The sequence below is a fragment of the Dasypus novemcinctus genome, chromosome 20 (genome assembly GCF_030445035.2).
Source record: "Dasypus novemcinctus isolate mDasNov1 chromosome 20, mDasNov1.1.hap2, whole genome shotgun sequence".
NCBI classification, from domain to species: domain Eukaryota; kingdom Metazoa; phylum Chordata; class Mammalia; order Cingulata; family Dasypodidae; genus Dasypus; species Dasypus novemcinctus.
Window position 1 is genome coordinate 46,389,821 of NC_080692.1, and position 19,209 is coordinate 46,409,029.

The 19,209-nt window shown below is 42.6% G+C and overlaps 1 protein-coding gene and 1 pseudogene across 2 annotated transcripts in view; both read right to left on the reverse strand.

Annotated features, from left to right (window-relative positions):
• BCAT1 (branched chain amino acid transaminase 1) overlaps positions 1-19,209 on the reverse strand; it is a 96,679-nt gene that overhangs the window by 65,279 nt on the left and 12,191 nt on the right. The gene's annotated exons all lie outside the window — the stretch shown is intronic.
• Positions 9,168-16,272, reverse strand: LOC131274811 (ribosome-recycling factor, mitochondrial pseudogene; annotated as a pseudogene).

A 19,209-nucleotide genomic window follows, 5' to 3' on the forward strand; every position in this document is an offset into this window, starting at 1 on the left:
TGAATTGCCACTCTTAGGAACACTGTCAAGGCAGGACACTTCTCCCCCCCACCCCGACCCCCCACTATTTTTCCCCCGGTTTTTGGAGATAATAAAACTCCAGTGGTCGTTTAACCTTATTCCATCAGGCAGCAATTTATTTAGTTTACACTTGAATTCATGAGAGAAAGGGTTACTAATACCAGGACAGGAGATCCCAGCTCTTCTTCTGCTATTATAAAATAACCACAGGCAAAGGCAAGGGGTGAGGTCAGGCTTGAAGTAACCATAAACAAAGGAAAGGTTAGTTTAGAATTTACACTTAAATAATAGTTTCAGGCTAAATTCACCCAGCTATAATTTCAGTTATTATCTTTCTGCTGTTTTATAATATAAATGCATTTATAAATGATTTTAACTTAGTTACAGTTTTTATTAATTTTTTAAAAACCTGTTAATTTTATAACACCTTTAAACACCTTTCATTCGACTTATAACATATTAAATGAACTTAACTATTACTTTTTCTTTTAAGGTAAAAGAATAAATCTCTTGCAGTTAGTTTGAAATAAAAAGCCACTTTTCAGGATTTGATTTCTAAAACAATGTTCTTTTAAAAGAACATTCAAACACTGAGGAAATGATGAGGTTAAAGCACAAGAAGCTATTTTGATGAAACAGATTTTCTTTGTGTATTGATTATTCAGGAAACCTTTACTAAAAGAGACTAATGAGAGACTTTGAGAAAGAACAAAATTTTAACTTTGCATCAGTATACTACTTGATACTAAACCCTTTAAAACTTTATATAGACTCATTAAATCTTACTCAATTTTAATCATAAAAATTTTCCTTCCACAAACCTTCTACACTTTCAGTATTCATTCAGGTTTTGTCCCACACTCTACTCTTTCCAATAATCAATCATTTTATCTTAGGACAAAATCATCTTCTGTTTCCTTAACAATAAAAACACATTCCATATATCCCACATACTAAGTTACTAGGCAAACTTCTTACAACATATAATTGCCATTAATACTAAACAAGCTTGTTAAAATAATGAACTTTTCTTCACTTTAAATACTTAGTAGCATGTAATACCAGAAACAAGTTTTTGGAGGCAAGGTGGCAGGGGAGGCTGGCTGCTGACAAGTTTTCTTGTTATAAAATTACCTTTTATTATTATTATCAATTCAGTTTTTGTTTAATAATAACTTTCTGCAATTAGCCATTTAAATACCTTAATTTAAATAATGCTTTGTTAAACTTTTATAATTATTCATACTTTTAAGACAAATTTTACCTTCACAGAACACATTCTCTTACTTAAAGTTACCACAATACCTTCTAAGAACCTGGGCAGAATGCAAACATATTTTGGCTTTGACACCCTAGGGAGGGAACTTTACTGCATTTATTTTGATTCTGCTTTTCACTCCCTTCACTTCCCCGCTTTCCAGGCAGTCGGGTACACAACAATCAAATAGGAATGTGGCTTATGAATAGAAGGTGTAGACTCACTGGAAAGGGGCAAGCCGCTCCCCCTTTCCAGCTTTCGGCCAAAATGAGCAGACAGAACCAGCTCAAATTCAGCAACTCTCCCAGGGACCCAGCCACCCTGACTGGGCCCCAACAAACTTGGGTGCATGGCGCGGACACAGATGGCCTCCAAGCCCGGCAAAGGGGCAGACCACAGACAAGAGAGCAGAGCATGCACAAATATCTAGACTCTGCAAACATCCAGACTCCTCAGTTTTGCCCCATAATCATTTCACCCCCTTGCCAATGGCAAGGGAGGGTTCCAGCTCAACTAAATTCTACTTTACATAACCACACAACTCCAACACTAGCATTGAGCTGACACAGACAGAAGCACAAAGGTCACTAATCTGACGCACACGTTCTATATATATATTTTCAGAATGGCTGCCCCCACAACCATCAGAATGGCTGCCCCCACAACCATCACAAACCTTAGAACATTTAACATTTGGTATAAAGCAAATTCATTCACAATTCAGCACCATAACAAAATATTTCAGCTAGACTTTTTTCACTGTTTAAGTTTATACCCAGACCAGCTTCACTAGAAAAGCCAATCCACTTTCCTGTAAACAAGTTTTTTTAAAAATCCAGACCAATTTCCAGGACGTTAGGACTTGAACCCATAAACAGCTCTTCCTATTATAATCAAGCCTCCACTCCTTTAGTGGCTATAAGACCAGTACCAGATTCTAACATGCAGTTAGACAAACCCCAAACACCAGGGCTTTTTCCCGGTTTTTCTCCAGGGCATTAGGACTCGATCCTATAAACAGCCCTTCCTATTAAAATCAAGCCTCCACTCCTTTAGTGGATGTGAGACCAGTACCAGATTCTAACATGCAGTTAGACAAACCCAAAACACCAGGGCTTTTCCCAGTTTTTCTCCTTATTCCAGACCTAGAAAGAATGGCTTCCCCCCAATTTTCTGGGGCTACTAGGGTTCTCTTGGGAGGGGGATCAGCCTCCCCCTCCTAGCAATTAAAGCTAGGGCTTTCCAGACTGTGTTCACCCGGGGAGTCTTACCTTCTTCCATGTTCGGAGTTCTTTTCGTTCCCAGAATCTTTCTCTTCAGAACTTCCATTGCCCTCGATTTTTTTCGGGAAGGTTCTGGTGGAGCCATACTGTTTCTGAATTAAATTTAATCCAGGGGCGCTCAGATTTGGGGTTCACCCGAGTCCTCCCAGCTTCCTCAGGGATTTGGAAGGGGCAGCAAAATGCTACCATCTCTGGCCTTTGTTTACAATCCCTTCGTGGTTGCCAAAAATGTAGTAGAATTTGAGAGAGGTTTAATTATTTGCATATAGAAAGGCCAGGACTCAGGAATGATTTTGAGAAGGAAAAATGGTTTATTGACGGCCGGCCGGACTTGGGAGCTTTCTGTTTCAATCCCGAGCCTGAACAAGACTTTTGAGTTTCTTTTATACAGAGAGTAAAGTTAAATGGTCCTTTTGTTTCAGTTCTCAACAGGCTTGAATTAGCATATGTATCTTCCACATTTTAGGTAAGCTTTTAGCATGGACTTCAGGCATTCTAGATAAGCTTTTAGCATATTTGGTTTGCATTTCCCCTGAATACTTAAAGTTTATAGACCTTGCATTGTTAAACTGTTTCCTGGGACTGGAGTCCTTGCCATGGTCACCAAGGGCAGGACTGCAGCCTTTTATCATCCCACACCCACAAGTCACAGATAGTTTAGATTATCTCTGAAGAGACAAAGAGCCTCCCACCCATAGCCCACATCACTATGACCTGGCGATCCCGCTTCAAGGAATACACCCAAAAGAATGGAAAGGTGGGATTACAACAGATATTTACATACCGATGTTCATAGTGGCATTATTCAAAATTGCCGAAAGATGGGCACAACCCAGTTGTCCATCAGCCAATGAAGAAATGGGCAAAATGTGGCATATAGACATAGTGGAACATTATTCAGTCATAAAAAAGAATGAAGTTCTGATACTGGTGGCAACATGGATGAACCTTAAAAACATCATACTGATGAAATAAGCCAGATGCAAAAGGACAAATATTATCTTTTTAAACCTCACTGATACGAAGTAATTAGAATAAGCAAACTCATAGAGTCAGATTCTAGAATGTAGGGTTCCTGGGGACATGGTAGGATAGGGAATAGGGAGTTATTTTTTTTTAAATTTAAGGTAAATTTATGATAGTCCTACAGATATAAAATGAATTCATATTAAAGAGCTTATTTAACTCATTATTTAATGACATTACCAGGAAGAAGTTAAAACTGGTTCAAAGGAGAATATGAAGCACAGGCATTATATTGAAACGAATTTGCATATGGTTGTAAAACTGGCTTCTTCTACAGTAGGGGAGAGAAGTCAATTGAACTTTGACCTTCAGAACTTATTTGCATGATTACAAATAAGAATTATTTTGTATCTCTATCAGTTATCTACAATTTACATAGCTCAAAAATGATGAAAGCTCCCATGAAATCAGAATCAAAAATGTTTTCATAGTTTTCCAGTGATACACAAAAATTTCCCTACAGTAGAGTGACCATAAATTTTACCAAAAAGGGGATCTATTAATAGGGATTGAAGCGGGCTAGTAAGATAGGGAATCCATATATGGATCTGGAATCTTGCAAGAGGTCAACGTGGACATCAACAACCCCGAGATGGCTGCTGGAAGACCCTCACGAGATGCTGCCATTCAGAACAGGATTTCCTCCAGAAGCCAGGAGAAGCCCCAGATATTCCCCCAGGACTTTATCATTGGATCCTCAAGGGGGGTAATCAATCAAAACAGTAAACAGCTGGAACTTCTCCTATGCCATTAGCAAAGAAGTGGAATAATTAACAGTTCAAAAAGCAGGTGCAAGGCCTGAACTCCCGCTCTCCCCCTTGGACCCCGATTCTGGCCACCTCTTCCCCTGCTTGGATCAAAACGCCTAGTAAAACCTGGGCATTTAAATCATAATGGGAAACTGTAGTCTGTAAATCAGCTCTCTTCACTTTTCAGGCCTTTTCACTTCACCTGGGACCCGTGGTCTGTTATTTTTTCCCATTTCTCGTCCCTCCCTACCTGAATAAATTACTGGCCTAACTCACCCAACATGCTCTTGAAATTCATTTCTGCAACATAGTGAAGAACCTAGACAAAATCCAGTTACACGGATGACACGAGTAACCCAGACATACTAGGTACTCTACTTACAGGTCACTTTAAGAAGCTCTGCCTTTTAGAGTTTTTAATTTAGTTTAACCTAACAGCAAGAAAAACCGCTGAAGGTGTAAGGGTGAGGTAGAGGAGGGGAGGAAGGGGAAATGACAGGATTCAGGTGCATTCTGGATGCAGCATGGAGACTGGAGGAGGGCCAGGGCAGAGAGGAAGGGGCTTGAGGAAGCTACTGCAGAATGCACCTAGGATGATCCTGGGAATACGCTGGACTTGGCTGATGACAGGTGACACAGCTGGAGAGAAGCAGCAAGACTCCCCAGTCTGCACATGGAATGAATATGAGGAACTAGGGAGCCAGAGGAATCAAGATTTGTTTTCCGATCTGTAAAATGGGGCTGTAACAATACTTCATGTTTGCCAGCTAGGATAGATGATCACAAATGTAGCATATGTAATGTAGCTTATGGAAAGCACTTAGTGCTTGGGATGCTTTTGTTTCTTTGTTTGCAATAAAGCACTTTAATGCATAAAATATGTTAAGGTTTCAAAAGTAACAAGTCATATTAAAATCATGATTTAGAAGTATAAACACTGTTTCAAGATAACATCAACAGGTGATAAATGATACAAAATGAAACTGTCGTTTGCTTTTGTTGTTGACAAAGCCTCAGAAGCTGCTAACCCAACTGGGGTTGTGGCGGCTGTCAGAGCGGAAGGAAATACTAAATTTCCATTCGCAGTGGGGGAACAGAAGGCTACGGGAGCTTCCCCTTTCTATGCCTTGTTGAAACTCCCTTCTGCTTTCTGAATGGGATGCAGGCCCATTCTTGAATTGCTCAGTAAAGTGGTGAGATCCTAAGTTGCAAGCAAAGTTTTTATCACTGCCAAAGCTGCCAATGTAACAGACTAAAAGTGTCCTTCGAGTCCACTCTACCTCTACACTCAGGTTTCTCCACAGAGCTGCTCTCCCTCACCGCGGTCTTTCGCATAGCACGCCCCTTCCACCCCCTTCGTCCTGCTGTTCCCACTCCTCCCCGAGCAGCCGCAGTCTGGCCATTAGTGTTTTACGGCAGCTAAGGGTTTGGGCCAGCACTTTCCAACGGGGCTTTCTGCAAGGATGAAAATGTTCATATCTGTGCCATAGTCGAGTACCCTCGTGAGACTATGGGCAAGAAAAGGGGGCGGTATGACTGACGACCTGGATACTTTCACTTAATCCACAGATAAATTTAAATAGCCACATGTAGCCAGTGGCCACAGCACGGGGCAGTGTGAGTTTGGGCACGGAGGTCACACAGGTGAGGGTTGATGTCCCGACTCTACCACGTATCAGCTCTCTGACCTTTGGCAAGTTACTAACTTGAGTCTTACATTGAAAATCAGCGTAAATAATAAGGCCGTGATGAGATTCACCGTGAAGACACAGGTAAAGGGCTTAGCAGCACATGGCACTTGGCAGCTGTCAGTCATGATCTATTTCCTTTCTTAATTTAAAAAAAAATCCAAGGTCTTCTTTTTATTTAGCCCTTAGATTATACTGATGACCAGAACAAAGTTATATGAGGAGAAACCTTAAAAATATACATCTAATATTTTAAGAATTTTAAAAATGAAGTTTACTAAAAAAACGTTTGGGAAAACGGACTTGGCCCAGTGGTTAGGGCGTCCGTCTACCACATGGGCGGTCCGCGGTTCAAACCCCGGGCCTCCTTGACCCGTGTGGAGCTGGCCATGCGCAGTGCTGATGCGAGCAAGGAGTGCCGCGCCACGCAGGGGTGTCCCCGCATAGGGGAGCCCCACGCGCAAGGAGTGTGCCCGTAAGGAGAGCCACCCAGCGCGAAAGAAAGTGCAGCCTGCCCAGGAATGGCGCTGCCACTTCCCGTGCTGCTGACGACAACAGAAGCGGACAAAGAAACAAGACACAGCAAATAGACACAGAGAACAGACAACCAGGGGAGGGAAGGGGAATTAAATAAATAAATAAAATCTTAATAAAAAAAAAAGTTTAGTTCAGAAAACTAAACGTCACACTTTTTTTAAAATAGGGGACAGGGAAAGAGGGGGAGGGGGTTGGGTATATATGGGAATCCCCTATATATAATTTTTAAAATTTATTCCCCCCACCCCCCACCCCGTTTGCACTTGCTGTCTGCTCTGTGACCATTCGCTGTGTGTTCTTCTGTGTCTGCTTGTCTTCTCCTCAGGCAGTACCAAGAACCGATCCTGGGACCTTCCGGAGCGGGAGAGAGGTGCTCGCTCTTGCGCCACCTCAGCTCCCTGGTCTGCTGCGTCTCTTATTGTCTCTCCTCTGTGTCTCTTTTTGTTGCATCATCTTGCTGCACCAGCTCTTCACTTAGGCCAGCTGCCTTCACCAGGAGGCCCTGGGAACTGAACCCTGGACTGCGCACATGACAGATGGGAGCCCAATCACTTGCACCACATCCGCTTCCCCACACTTACTGACATGCTTCCCGCTCAGCAGTGGGAAGTCAAAGATGAAGGAGGCACAGCACCTAGCCTCCACCCATCCCGTGTCTCTGGAAAGGTGGCAGCCCCATCAAGGACTCTTCACAAAAGAATTCACAGTTTCAGTTAGGCTCATTTAATGCCAAGCGCCCATTAGCCAAATGAAAATAGCAATCCTGGATACTATCTGTATAGTTACTAATTTTACTTTAAATTTAACAGTCAAGCTATCTTTCATGTTTTTCTAAAATGACCATTATTTTGTAGAAAGGTACCTGGCTGGTGTATCTTAATTAAATGGCTTATAGACAGTTAATTTTCAAATAATAAAATAAAAATTCAATTTACAAACAGAAGAACTGATTTACCAAAAAATGTGATTTTCATGCAACTTTTCAGCAGCATTTTATGTTTACACAGGAACAAGGCCCTTTAAGAGAACTTTAACAGTCGGCAAAAGCTCAGTCACAAAAGCATCCCTGCGGGTTTCTTTCCTTTCTCACTCCATCCAGGAAGTCACCCTGTCATTTCTCCACCCCCTTCCACTTCTACTTCCACTGCTGCTCCTCTCTCCAACCATGGGCAACGGGCTCCCCAGGGGTCCCCATCTCTACTCCCGATGGTCCACCTTCAGAATCCTCCGTGCTATCACCAGTGTTCTCTCTAAAAGCTCTTTTCTAAACTTGCCACTTCCCGACTTAAAGTCATCGTAATATCTGCCACTGACCCAGCCAGTTAGGATGTGCTGAGCACTCTGTGCCCATTTTCTAACTGAATGCTCCCAAAAGTCCCCCACAGGAGAACAGAAAAGTGTGGTAAACGTGAAATAGTCAGCATTTTAGAATATCTTCTTTATTATGCTTTTCTCCCTTATACCTTCATTGCACATTATAATTAATATGTTATTAATAGGGGATGATGTGGTGGTGGGGGGTTACTTTGAATGTAGCTTTTCTGTAATCTAAAACCTCTTTAAAAATAGTCTATTATATTTCAAAAAAAAGTATGTTGTTTAATTTCCACATATTTGAGACTGTTCCATTTCTCCCCATTTTGTGATCTACAGATGGTCTATCCTGGAGATTGATCCATGTGCACTCAAGAAGAAACTTTGTTCTATTTTTGTTGGATAAAGTGTTCTCTATATTGTTTATCTGACAATCTATTAACCTCTCCCTCATTTTTGAAAGAAAGTCCACCGGATGTAAAAATTCTTAGCTGGCATTCTTTACTTTCAACACTGCCTTCTTGCCACCGTGGTTCTGATATGAGCACTCAATCTCATTTGGAATCCCTTGTTCATAACATGTCGCTCTTCTTTTGCAGCTTTAGAACTCTCTCCTTGTCTTTTGCATTGATGGTGTCATCAGTATAGGACTAGGTTTATTTTTCTACATTTTTATCCTATTTGGTGTTCTCTGGAATTCTTAGCCGTACATATTCCTGTCCTTTGCTGAGTTTGGGAAATTCTCTGTCATTATCTCTTTGAATACTCCTTCTGCCCCTTTCTCTCTTTCTTCTCCTTCTGGGATTCTCGTAATGCATATATTGCTATACTCGATGGTGTTCCAGAGATGTCTTAAGATTTGCTTTCAGTATTTCTTTTTCTTTCTGCTCCTCAGTCTGACTCATTTCAAGTGTCTTATTTTCAAGGTCACTGTTTCTTCTGCCAGCTCCATTCTGCTCTTGAAACCCTCTGGGGCATTTTTCATTTCAGTTATTGTGGCCTTCAATTCCAGTAGCTTTGTTTGTCTCATATTTTTCTTTCATTTTGTGCCTGATACCCTTTGGCTCTTTCTTGGTATTTACCTTCCTCTCCTGAGCACATTTAAGATAATTTTTTAAAGGCTTTTTCGGGTATGTCCACATTCTGCTCTTCTTCATTGGCATTTTCTGTATTTTTATCCTCTTCCTTTGGATGGATCATCATTTCCTATTTCTTTGTCTTGTACTTTTGTTGCACACTATGCTTTTTTTTTCTTTTTTTTTCATATTTTTATTTTTTGTTGCTGTTTTTCTTTCTTATATTTTCTTGTTTTTATTTTGCTACACGGTATGCATTTTAATATTTTAAAATGTCAACTCTGGGATTTATTCCCTGAGATGTTTGATTCCAGATTGTAATTCGTTGGTGATAAAACAGATTTTATTGAACCTCAACCTTTCTATCAGAAGGTCTACCCACGGAAAATGCGGTGTGCAGGGCTTTCCCTGTCCCAGAAGGCCTGGATGTACCCCAGAAAACATGTTCTTAAACATAATGCTTTCCTGTGAGTATGAGCCACTCCAAGTAGAGCCTCCTGATGAGGCTACTTCAGTTCCCGTGTGGGGTGCATCCCGGGCAGGACGGCTCTAAATCCTATTACCGGAGTCCTTTGTAAATGGAATGAAATCAGACGTGAGAGAAAGTCACAGAGAAGCCGCCAGGAGCCGACATCGATGGAACCCAGAAGAGAAGGGGGAGGCCAGGAGATGCTCCCTGCGCCTCGCCACGTGACGGGGAGCCAGGGGCCGCGGGCGGGCAGCCCCAGGCGGCTCATCGGGAAGAAGGCGTCACTGGATGACACCGTGACTTAGACTTTTTCCCAGCCTCCAACCATGAGCAAATAAATTCCGTTGTTTAAGCCGACCCATTTCATGGTGTTTGCTTGAGCAGCCTAGGAAACTAAAAAAGACACCATGGCTTAAATTCTTAACCACGATTTGATTTGTTCAAGGTCAACAGGTGATGAGTAACTGTGCAGTCCCAAGGAAACTAACTGCCACTTAGCACTTGTTATGGGCAGGGGGTGACAGTTTAGGTGCTCCACTTTGGGTTAAGGTGTGTGTGTTAGTCAGCCAAAGCGACGCTGATGCAAAATACCAGAAATCGGTTGGTTTTCATAAAGGGTGTTTTTTTGGGGTAGAAGCTTCCAGTTACCAGGCCATAGAGCATAAGTTACTTCCCTCACCAAAGTTGCCACGTGTTGGAGCAAGATGGCTGCCGACGTCTGCAAGGATTCAGGCTTCTTGGGTTCCTCTCTTCCCGGGGCTTGCTTCTCTCCAGGCTCGGGGTTCCTCCCTCGCCAGGGCTTGCTTCTCTTTCCTCACAGCCAAGCTCCTCTGTGTGCTTATGGCCAGGGCTCCAGTCCAAGACTTCAACATCAAAAAAAATCCCTCCCACTCTGTCCTTTGCCATGTCTTCTATCTGTGCGTCCTCACTCACCAAGGGGTGAGGACTCCCCACCCTACTGACATGGTCCAATCAAAGCCCTAATCATAATGTATTCAGGCCCATTTCAGACCAGTTTACAAACATAATTCAAAATCTATTTTTGGAATTCATGAACCATGTCAAACGGCTACAGTATGTGAGGCATAGTAGATTGGTCACTTTGCCACCCCACCTTACAGTTTCAAGTCACCCATTCACTGATTTTTTTCCCTATAAACATTTCTTCTATAAATATTTACAAGCATAGTTTGAGACATGGGTTGAGGCTCTTTTCTACACAGGAGTAGACGAGAATCCTTGATAAACTGTGGAGAGGCAGAAGACAGGTGATTCACTGAAGGCAGGGTATGGGAAGTTTCAAGTGTATTTCTTATCATCAGTTCAGTGATGACCAAACTGGGTGTCAGGAAAGTTGACTGCCTTGACTAAAGGCTTATACCCAGAAAGTGGCAGAGCTGGTGCTAGAACTCAGGGCTTCAGCCTTTACTGGGCACTTAATGGATATTAAAGTGAAAAGCAGTTATGAAGCCCATGCCTGTCTCTGCGATCAGTGGAGACACGGATCAATTTGCTTAAAATTCATTCATACACTGTAAGATATTATGACAGTCGGGCAAAACCACACAAACCAGAAAGTACAAACTGATTTTGCACAGGCAGCATTTTGGTCTAGATGACAGTGTAATTATAGCACTAAACATTTTCCATCAATTATGTTATGTTAGTAACTGACTTTCCCGTTTCCTCTTTTCTAGACTGAGAAAACCTCAAATTGCCATTAATTTTTTGAAAAATGTTGTCTTTGAGGAATTCTTAATAACTTTTAAGTAACAAAAAAGAATTACAAAGAGAGAGGATGAAGAGAAAGGGAAACCTCTTCTTTACAGAATAATACCCGCCAATCACTGCAGAGAATGACAGGATTAAATCAATAAGGGGTGATAAAGCCAGATGAAAGGTTCTTGGAGAATGGGACTCTTACCAAATCTCGAAGTATCAAGCCACAGATCACATGTTAACAAAAGGGGGGAAATGCCCCTTTATAAGGAAAAGGGACAGAGATGGTGACCGTCCCCATTACCAGGAGGTGGAAGTCAACATGACTAACAGACGTTACCGAATGTGAGTCATGAGGCAGTGGTATTCTTGCAAGAGGTTTAATGTGAATTTAATCATAAAGGAAATAGTTAAATCCAGGATGTGAGACAGCCTACAACAGAGATGGCTGAACACTTCAGACCTGACAATGTTATAAAAAATAACAGCAACTGCAAAAAGAGAAGAATTTTCTTCTAAATCAAAAGAGAATAAAGAGAAATAGCAACCAAGTATAATGTGTAAACAAAATAACACAAATATAAAGCTAGATGAAGGTCCATTGTGGAAATTTGTATATTGGCTAGATATTAGGTGATTCACTGAATTAAGAGTAATTTTCTTTAATGTGTTATGTAGAAGGAAGTCCTTATTCTTGAGTCATGAAGTATTTAGGTGAGAAGTAACCATCACAACTGCAATTTATTTTCATATGATTCATCATTTAGAGAAAGATAAAACCAATGGAAAAGATGTTGGTGAATCTAGATAACAGTTTTACAGGTGTTTTTGAAACATTCTTTAATATCTACAGTCATTTGAAATTTTTCAAAATAAAAAGTTGTGGAGAAATTATATAAAAATTTTTCACTTTTCTGTAACTCAAGGAGTACAGAATAATGAAAAACCACATACAATCTCTAAATGCCCCATCAACTCTAAGCTATAACCTTCTCTCCTAAAAGTTTTGTGTGAAACAATACTCATTTGTTTTGAGCTAAATTTCATGTTTTTGATGATGATAACAAAATCCCAGTAATGGCAAAGAAAGGAGGGTCCCTTGCAGGTGACTGCGGAAGAGTGAAACAACTGTGGAAAGCTCACAGGTGAGCAGAGACCTTCCCATCTCCTTCTCAATGCCCCATTGTTTGTTTTTTTCTTTTTGTGATAACATAGATACAAATACAATTTCCCATTTTACCCACTTCCTAGTATACAGTGCAGTGGTATGGATTACATTCACAAGGCCGAGCTACCATCACCACGTCAGGGCTCCATTCTTAAACATCAGTGGGTAACCACAGCGCACCAGACACGTGAGGGCTGCCTCCTGCATGAAAGGTAAAGATCCCCACACACACAAAAAAAGACCCACAAAAATACCAAAGAGGAACAAAAAAAGTGTTTGGGGGAAATGCAGAGAGAAATAATGACTAAGTGTTATTGATTTCCTCAACTATAGGGAAGATACCAAAAATGTGAAGGTATTTTTAAAAAGAATTAATGACAGACTTTTAAAAGTTCTTATACAAATTAGAAACATGGCTAAAATGTTTAAATCCAAGGGAAATGTTGGGAGAAACCATTGATAAAATCTTCCCCTCATTGCAAAAATTGGATAGTAGGAGAGAAAAATGATAAAATGGATGATAAAGAGGATCTATCAAGGAGTTTTAATAGCCACTTAATAGGAGTTTAAGAAGAAGAAAACACAGAAAACAGAGGAGAGGAAAATATCAAACATAAAATACGAGAAATCTTGCTAAGATGAATGATTAAGGGCTCACATCATCATAAAGTTTCCAAACAGGAGCAAAAAAGAAAGATCCTCAATACTTCCAGAAACAGCAAAAATAGGTTACATGTAAGATGGATCTGGAATAAGAGTGCCCTTCCCTTGGGCTTCTCATTAATGACACAAGAAACTAGATTGTTAGATAACAATAAAACAATGCTTTTAAAATTCTGATGAAAAATCATTTCTAACCTAGAATGCTATTCACAATCAAATACTAATCTAGTGTGACAGTGGAACAAAACCATTTTCACTCTTGCAAGGTATCAAAGTGTCTACCCCCATGCTTTGTTTACTTTTATTTGGAAACTATTGGAGTATATGCTGTACACAAAGGAGGAAGTAAACTAAGAAAAAAGAAAACCACAAGACTTTTGAAAACTGGGGACCTAATGTGACAGGGGAGAAAGCATGTCAGGTAGAAGTCCTATGACACAGCTATATACCTAGTCTAGAGAGAAACCAGAACAGACTGGAGCAGAAATACGGAGCATAGCACAAAAAGACTCCATAAAGGAAGGAACTGTGGCAGTTCAAAGCTTTACAAAGGACCCTGGAAAGTTATGTCCTTAGGATTAATCCATTCCTGTGCATGTAAACCTACTGTAGGTGGGATCTTTTGATTAAATTACTTCAGTTCAGTTAAGGGCCTTTGATTACATTACATTGCATGACCCAGGATGGGTCTTAATCCTTTTATAAATGGAGAAATAAAAAGCCACAGACACAGAAAAAAGCTGTAGAGACAGAGAAACCCAGAAACTGAGAGAAAAGGCCCCAGGAACCAGAAGTTGAAATCAATGGAACACAAAAGCTGAGGGGAAGTCACTTTAGTTAGAAGCTGAAGGAAGCGGGAGAGTCAATCGGACACTGCCTGTGCCCGACTGCCCACAGCTGCAGCTCAGGGAGAACGCATCTGCTGATGATGCCTTGATCTGGACACTTGCATGGCCACAGAACTGCAGGCTTTTAAATTAATAAATCTCTATTGTAAAAGCCAATCCATTTCTGGTATATTGCTGGGCAACCCCTAGCAAACTAAAACAGGAGCTGACTGAAAAACTGATACATTTGACTTACTACAAAATTATATTGAGAAGTTGTTGGAGAGTTGGGAAGAATTCATTACACATACATAGTAGAGTAAAGAAATGAAAAAAAAAAAAACCAAGGCACTTACTAACTACAGGAAAAGCAAAAGTATAAGACAAAATTGTAAGCATAGTACCCTTGACTCGCCAGTGACCTTGAAAAACTGCAATTCCAGGAAGCGGATGTGGCCCCAGGCAATTAGGCTCTTGTCTACCATATAGGAGGTCCAGGGTTTGATGCCCAGGGTCCAAGCTGGACCACACAGAGTGCGGGCCTGCACAGAGTACTGCCCCATGCAGGCGTGCTGCCCTGCGCAGGAGTGCTGGCCCAAGCAGAGAGCTGGCGCAGCATGATGATGCAACAAAAAGAGACACAGAGGAGAGACAATAAGAGACGCAGCAGACCAGGGAGCTGAGGTGGTGCAAAAGAATGATCGCCTCTCTCCCACTCCAGAAAGTTCCCGGATCGGGTCCCGGAGCCGCCTAATGAGAATACAAACAGACACAGAAGAACACACAGCGAATGGACCCAGAGAGCAGACAATGGAGGGAAGAAGGGGACATAAATAAATAAATAAATCTTAAAAAAAAACAACCTGCAATTCCATCTGCTGCTCAAAACCCTCCAGACATTTTACTATACTTACAATAAAGCCCACTCTCCTTGCCAGGATCTAAAGGAGCTTTTAGGAGGTGGTCTCACTCCTGCAGCCTTCCCCTCGTTCACTGGGCTCCAGGGACTCTCGTTTGCTGCCACAAAAGCATGGGACGCTGCCTCCAGATGACCTATGACTGTTTTTGTTGCTGTTTTTTTTGTGTGTGTGTGTGATTTTTATTCTTTCCAATTTATTTAGATTTTATAGTTCAGTGAAAATGGGGCTCCACCAAATGTAACCTGTCACAGGTGAAGGTCCACATCAGTCGAAGCAGAGTTCAAAGCTGGGGATAGGGTCTGACTGCTTGTTTGAAAGAAGGTTCCCAAGATGAGGAGCAGGCAGTGCTAAACCTGCCAATGGTCCTGGCAGTCCATTGGATAATGTCACAGTCAAGAATACGCCTTGAGTAAAGGCCCTCTGGCAGCAGCAGATATTCCCTAAGGGTCACCCATGCCAGAAGGCCCAGAGCAGAATGGGGCAGGCAGGGGTTAGAAAGAGAGTGAGCAAGTCTGTCTGTCCCACCAGAAAGCTGGGCCTCACAAAGACCAACAACTGTGTAGGTACCAGCCTCCTATGTGGATGGGGTAGAGAGGTCTCAATTTGCCACCCATAAGAGTCACAGAAACTGAGCTCTACAATTTTGCTGGCCCCTGGTGGACTTTCATCCAAGGAGTTCTTTGGTCTTCACTGCCAGATGCCTGTCCAACTCTGCAACTGTGTTGTCAGCCATTTGACAGATCTGTTTCTCAATGAGCCTGATGGTGTCCTCTGAGGTCTTGTCCTTTGATTTCTTTAGCTTATTCATTGCATGAGTACGAACTTTCCTTAAAGAGTCTTTGGCTTTGTTGGTGTTCTGTTTGGCCAGCTTCACCAGCATTTCCCTATGCTCCCTGGTTACTATGGGAAGGGGCACCCAAATTAGCGTCCCTTCCACTTCTGGGTTCAGATTCATTCCACTTTCTCTTATAGCCTTGATAGCTGCAGCTGTACACTCTGGGAAGCTGGCCATGTTGACCAAAATCAGCTGCGGTGACTTCATGGAGATCTGGCCAATCTGGTTTAAAGCAAGCTTCCCATCAGCAGTTACCACAGTGATATGATCAAGGGATCCTGGTGAGGTCCTTATATTGAGGGTCTTATTGAAATTATCCTTGAGCGTTTCCATCACAGACCTCATTTCTTCATCTACCTCTTCCAAGTTGATTATATCCTCAACCAAGGCAGCGTTAATATTCACTCTGGTTTGAGGTTGTCCTTTTCCTTTGGCTTTGGCTTTCTTGGTAGCAAAATGGCAGACTGGTAAAGCTTGATAGGCCACATACTGCCTTTGGTTATTTTGTCTTCCACTCACTGTCTTCAGTGTAACTTCTGAAACAGGTCTAATCAAGGCTGCAAAGGAGTTGTGAAAGGCAGGATGGGCCAAGCGGAAGCACCTTAATCCCAAGGCCATGACTGAAAACAATCTTTGTGAGTATCCACTAGGTTTTGTTTTCTCCATTATAAAATAAAGCAGCCAGACCAGGTTTTCATCCTTTCCAACTGTAAATCTCCAGTTACCTCCCAGGCTACTGGGGAAAGGCTCGTCTGTTGCTGTTTTATTTTCTTTTTGAGGTACACCAAGGCTGGGGCCTGAACCCAAGACCTTGCATGTGTGAAGCCAGCACTCAACCGCTGAGCCACATCAGCTCCCCTGCGTTGGTCTGTTCATTTGTTTGCTTGTTGTTTTTGTTTTCAGGAGGGACTAGGGACCAACCCGAGGACCTCCCATGTGGGAAGAAGGTGCTCAACCTCTTGAGCTACAGCCACTCCCCTGAACTGTTTTTTGTTTTGTTTTGGTTTTGGGGGGCACTCAGGTCTCAGCTCAAAGGTCACCATTTCTGTAAAGCTCCCTGACCTGGCAATATAAATTACTGCAGGTGTCCCCTCAGTTCTGTCACTATAACATCATTGGGTTTAATTTTTTTTTTTTAATGGCATCAGCAAAAATATTTTATTTGTTAATATATGAGAGTATAGTGTTAATAATAAAAAATAATTCAAATAATAATAAATATTTCCAACCAGGCACTGTTCCATGTGCTTGTCATTTATTTCATTTACTCTTACAACATCCCTGTGAAGCAGACACTATTACTATCACCATTTTATATATAAGGAAACCGAGGCATAGTAAGCTACCTGGCCCGAGGTACGCCTCTCAGTCTGGGTCCAGTTTACGAGGGCCCACAGGAAAGATTTTGCCTACTTCGTTCTCGCAGCCTCCAGACCTTGGGCAGGCTCTGAACGCTTGCACAGCAGGCACTCTAAATATTTCTTCAGTAGATGCATCACAGCGATCTGAGGTAACCATCCTGAGGGAAATGAACCGAGAGAATTTCACTTGCCACATCTCAGTTCTAACTTCGGGCACCAGCCGCCCTGGTTCTTTGGGTTTTAGGATCTCTCGGTCAAGGCACTTCTGTCTTTTTCACAGGCGCTGAGTAACTCTGTGCCTCCATGACATTAGTAGTGACTCTCTCTAATCGAGGTAATATTTGTGAGTGCTGACACAGCACCTGGCGACTGGAGAACACGAGGTCCCCCTCTAGTCTGGGTGCTGCGGTGACTGTCCCACCAGGGAGAGCCAGCCTTGCCTGAAGGAATCCAGAAGACAACAGGACCGAGTGGTGGGGAAGGAGCGAGAGGCTGGAGACCGCTCCTCTCCGGGTGCTCTCCAGGAGGAAGCTGGAGAGCAGACATGCAGAAGGAGATGATCTGCTCCAGAGTGGACAAGAGGACAAGGCTCCCAGACATGTTGAGGCAGTCAGAGAGTTCAGGCAGCCAGGCAAGAGGGGTCTACAAGATTCGAGCCAAATGCTTCCACTTACAGGCTCAAAGGACACATTGAAGGTCCCAACAAAACCAACCATCCTTTATGTTTTTCCACACATGCTGCCACCCCACTAGCCCAAGCCACCGTCATCTTTCCTGCATAAAGCAACAGCCTCCTAACGCATTTCACAAATAACTCACACTTGGCCTTCTCTCCAGAGCATGCTTTCCTGACAATCAGTCTCCTAATTTGGCACCTTTTCAATCTACATAGGCTGAGAATTTCTATTTCAAGTCCTGGGGAAGTGGTTGTGGCTCAACTCATAGCGCGTCCACCTGCTATATGGAGGGTCCAGGGTTCGATACCAGGGCCTCCTGGCCCGTGTGGTGAGCTGGCCCATGCGCAGTGCTGTCATGTGCAAGGAATGCCGTGCCCACATAGGGATGCCCCACGCACAAGGAGTGCGCCCCGCAAGGAGAGCTGCCCCATGCAAAAGAAGTGCAGCTCACCCAGGAGTGGCGCTGTGCACACAGAGAGCTGACACAGCAAGGTGACACAACAACAACCAAAAAAAGTGACCCAGTTTCCCAGTGCCACGTGACAAGAATGCAAGCGGACACAGAGAACACAGAGCAAATGGACACAGAGAGCAGACAACAGGGGAAAGGGGAGAGAAATAAAGAAAATAAATCTTTAAGAAAAATTTTTTTTGAAGTCCTGGTTCTCTTCTGCTTAACAGCAGTCCCTTGATTTAACTCTTTTCTCTAGAATTTTATCATATGCACAAGAAAAAACAGGTTTTACTTTGCTTGGAAATCTCTTTGGCTCACTATCCAAGTACATCACTTATAACTTCTGCTTTCCATAGAACTGTAACACAACTCCCATCAGGTTTCTGCCGTTGTGTGATCCCTTTTCCTCCAGCTTCCGGTAACACGGTACTCACGTCCTTCCGACCCATGCCTGCAGTGCTCTTTGCATGCACATCTCCATGAACAGTCTATTTCTGATGACTCAGGTATTCTCTGAGACAAGATGTTTCCTCTGCTGTGCTGCTCACTCCCTTCTGAGCCCTTCCCAGTAGCATCATCAACGTCCACATTTCCACCAAGAGTCTTTTCAAGTCAACCTAGGCTTTTCCTTCCATGCTCCTCAGGATTCTTTCATCCTCTGCCCAATGCCCAATTTCAAAACACTTCCATATTTTTTATGCATTTTTTACAGCAGCACCCCATTTCCATGAACCCAAATCTGTGTTATCTTACGGTCCTGGAGGTCGGAAGTCCAAGCTGGACTGCAGGGCTGTGTCCCTCCTAGAGTCCCCTGGAGACACTGCCCGCATTCCGTGGCTCATGCCCTCTCCTTCATCTTCAAAGTCAGCAGCATAGCATCCTCGGATCTCCCATGCTCTCTCCTTTCACCTCTGTGTCTTCCATCACATCTGCTCCTGCCTTCCTCTTCTAAGGACTCTTGGGATTTATCGTGACTAAATCCCTGGATAATCCAGGATAATATTTCTCTATCTCAAGATCTATAACTTAATCACATCTGCAAAGTCCTTCTTACCACGTCGAGTTCCAGGAACCAGGACATGACCATCTTTGGCAGGTCATTATCAGCCTAACATGCTTCCCAACTGCTTTCTACAGGGCAAGCATCGAACTACCTACTGGCTA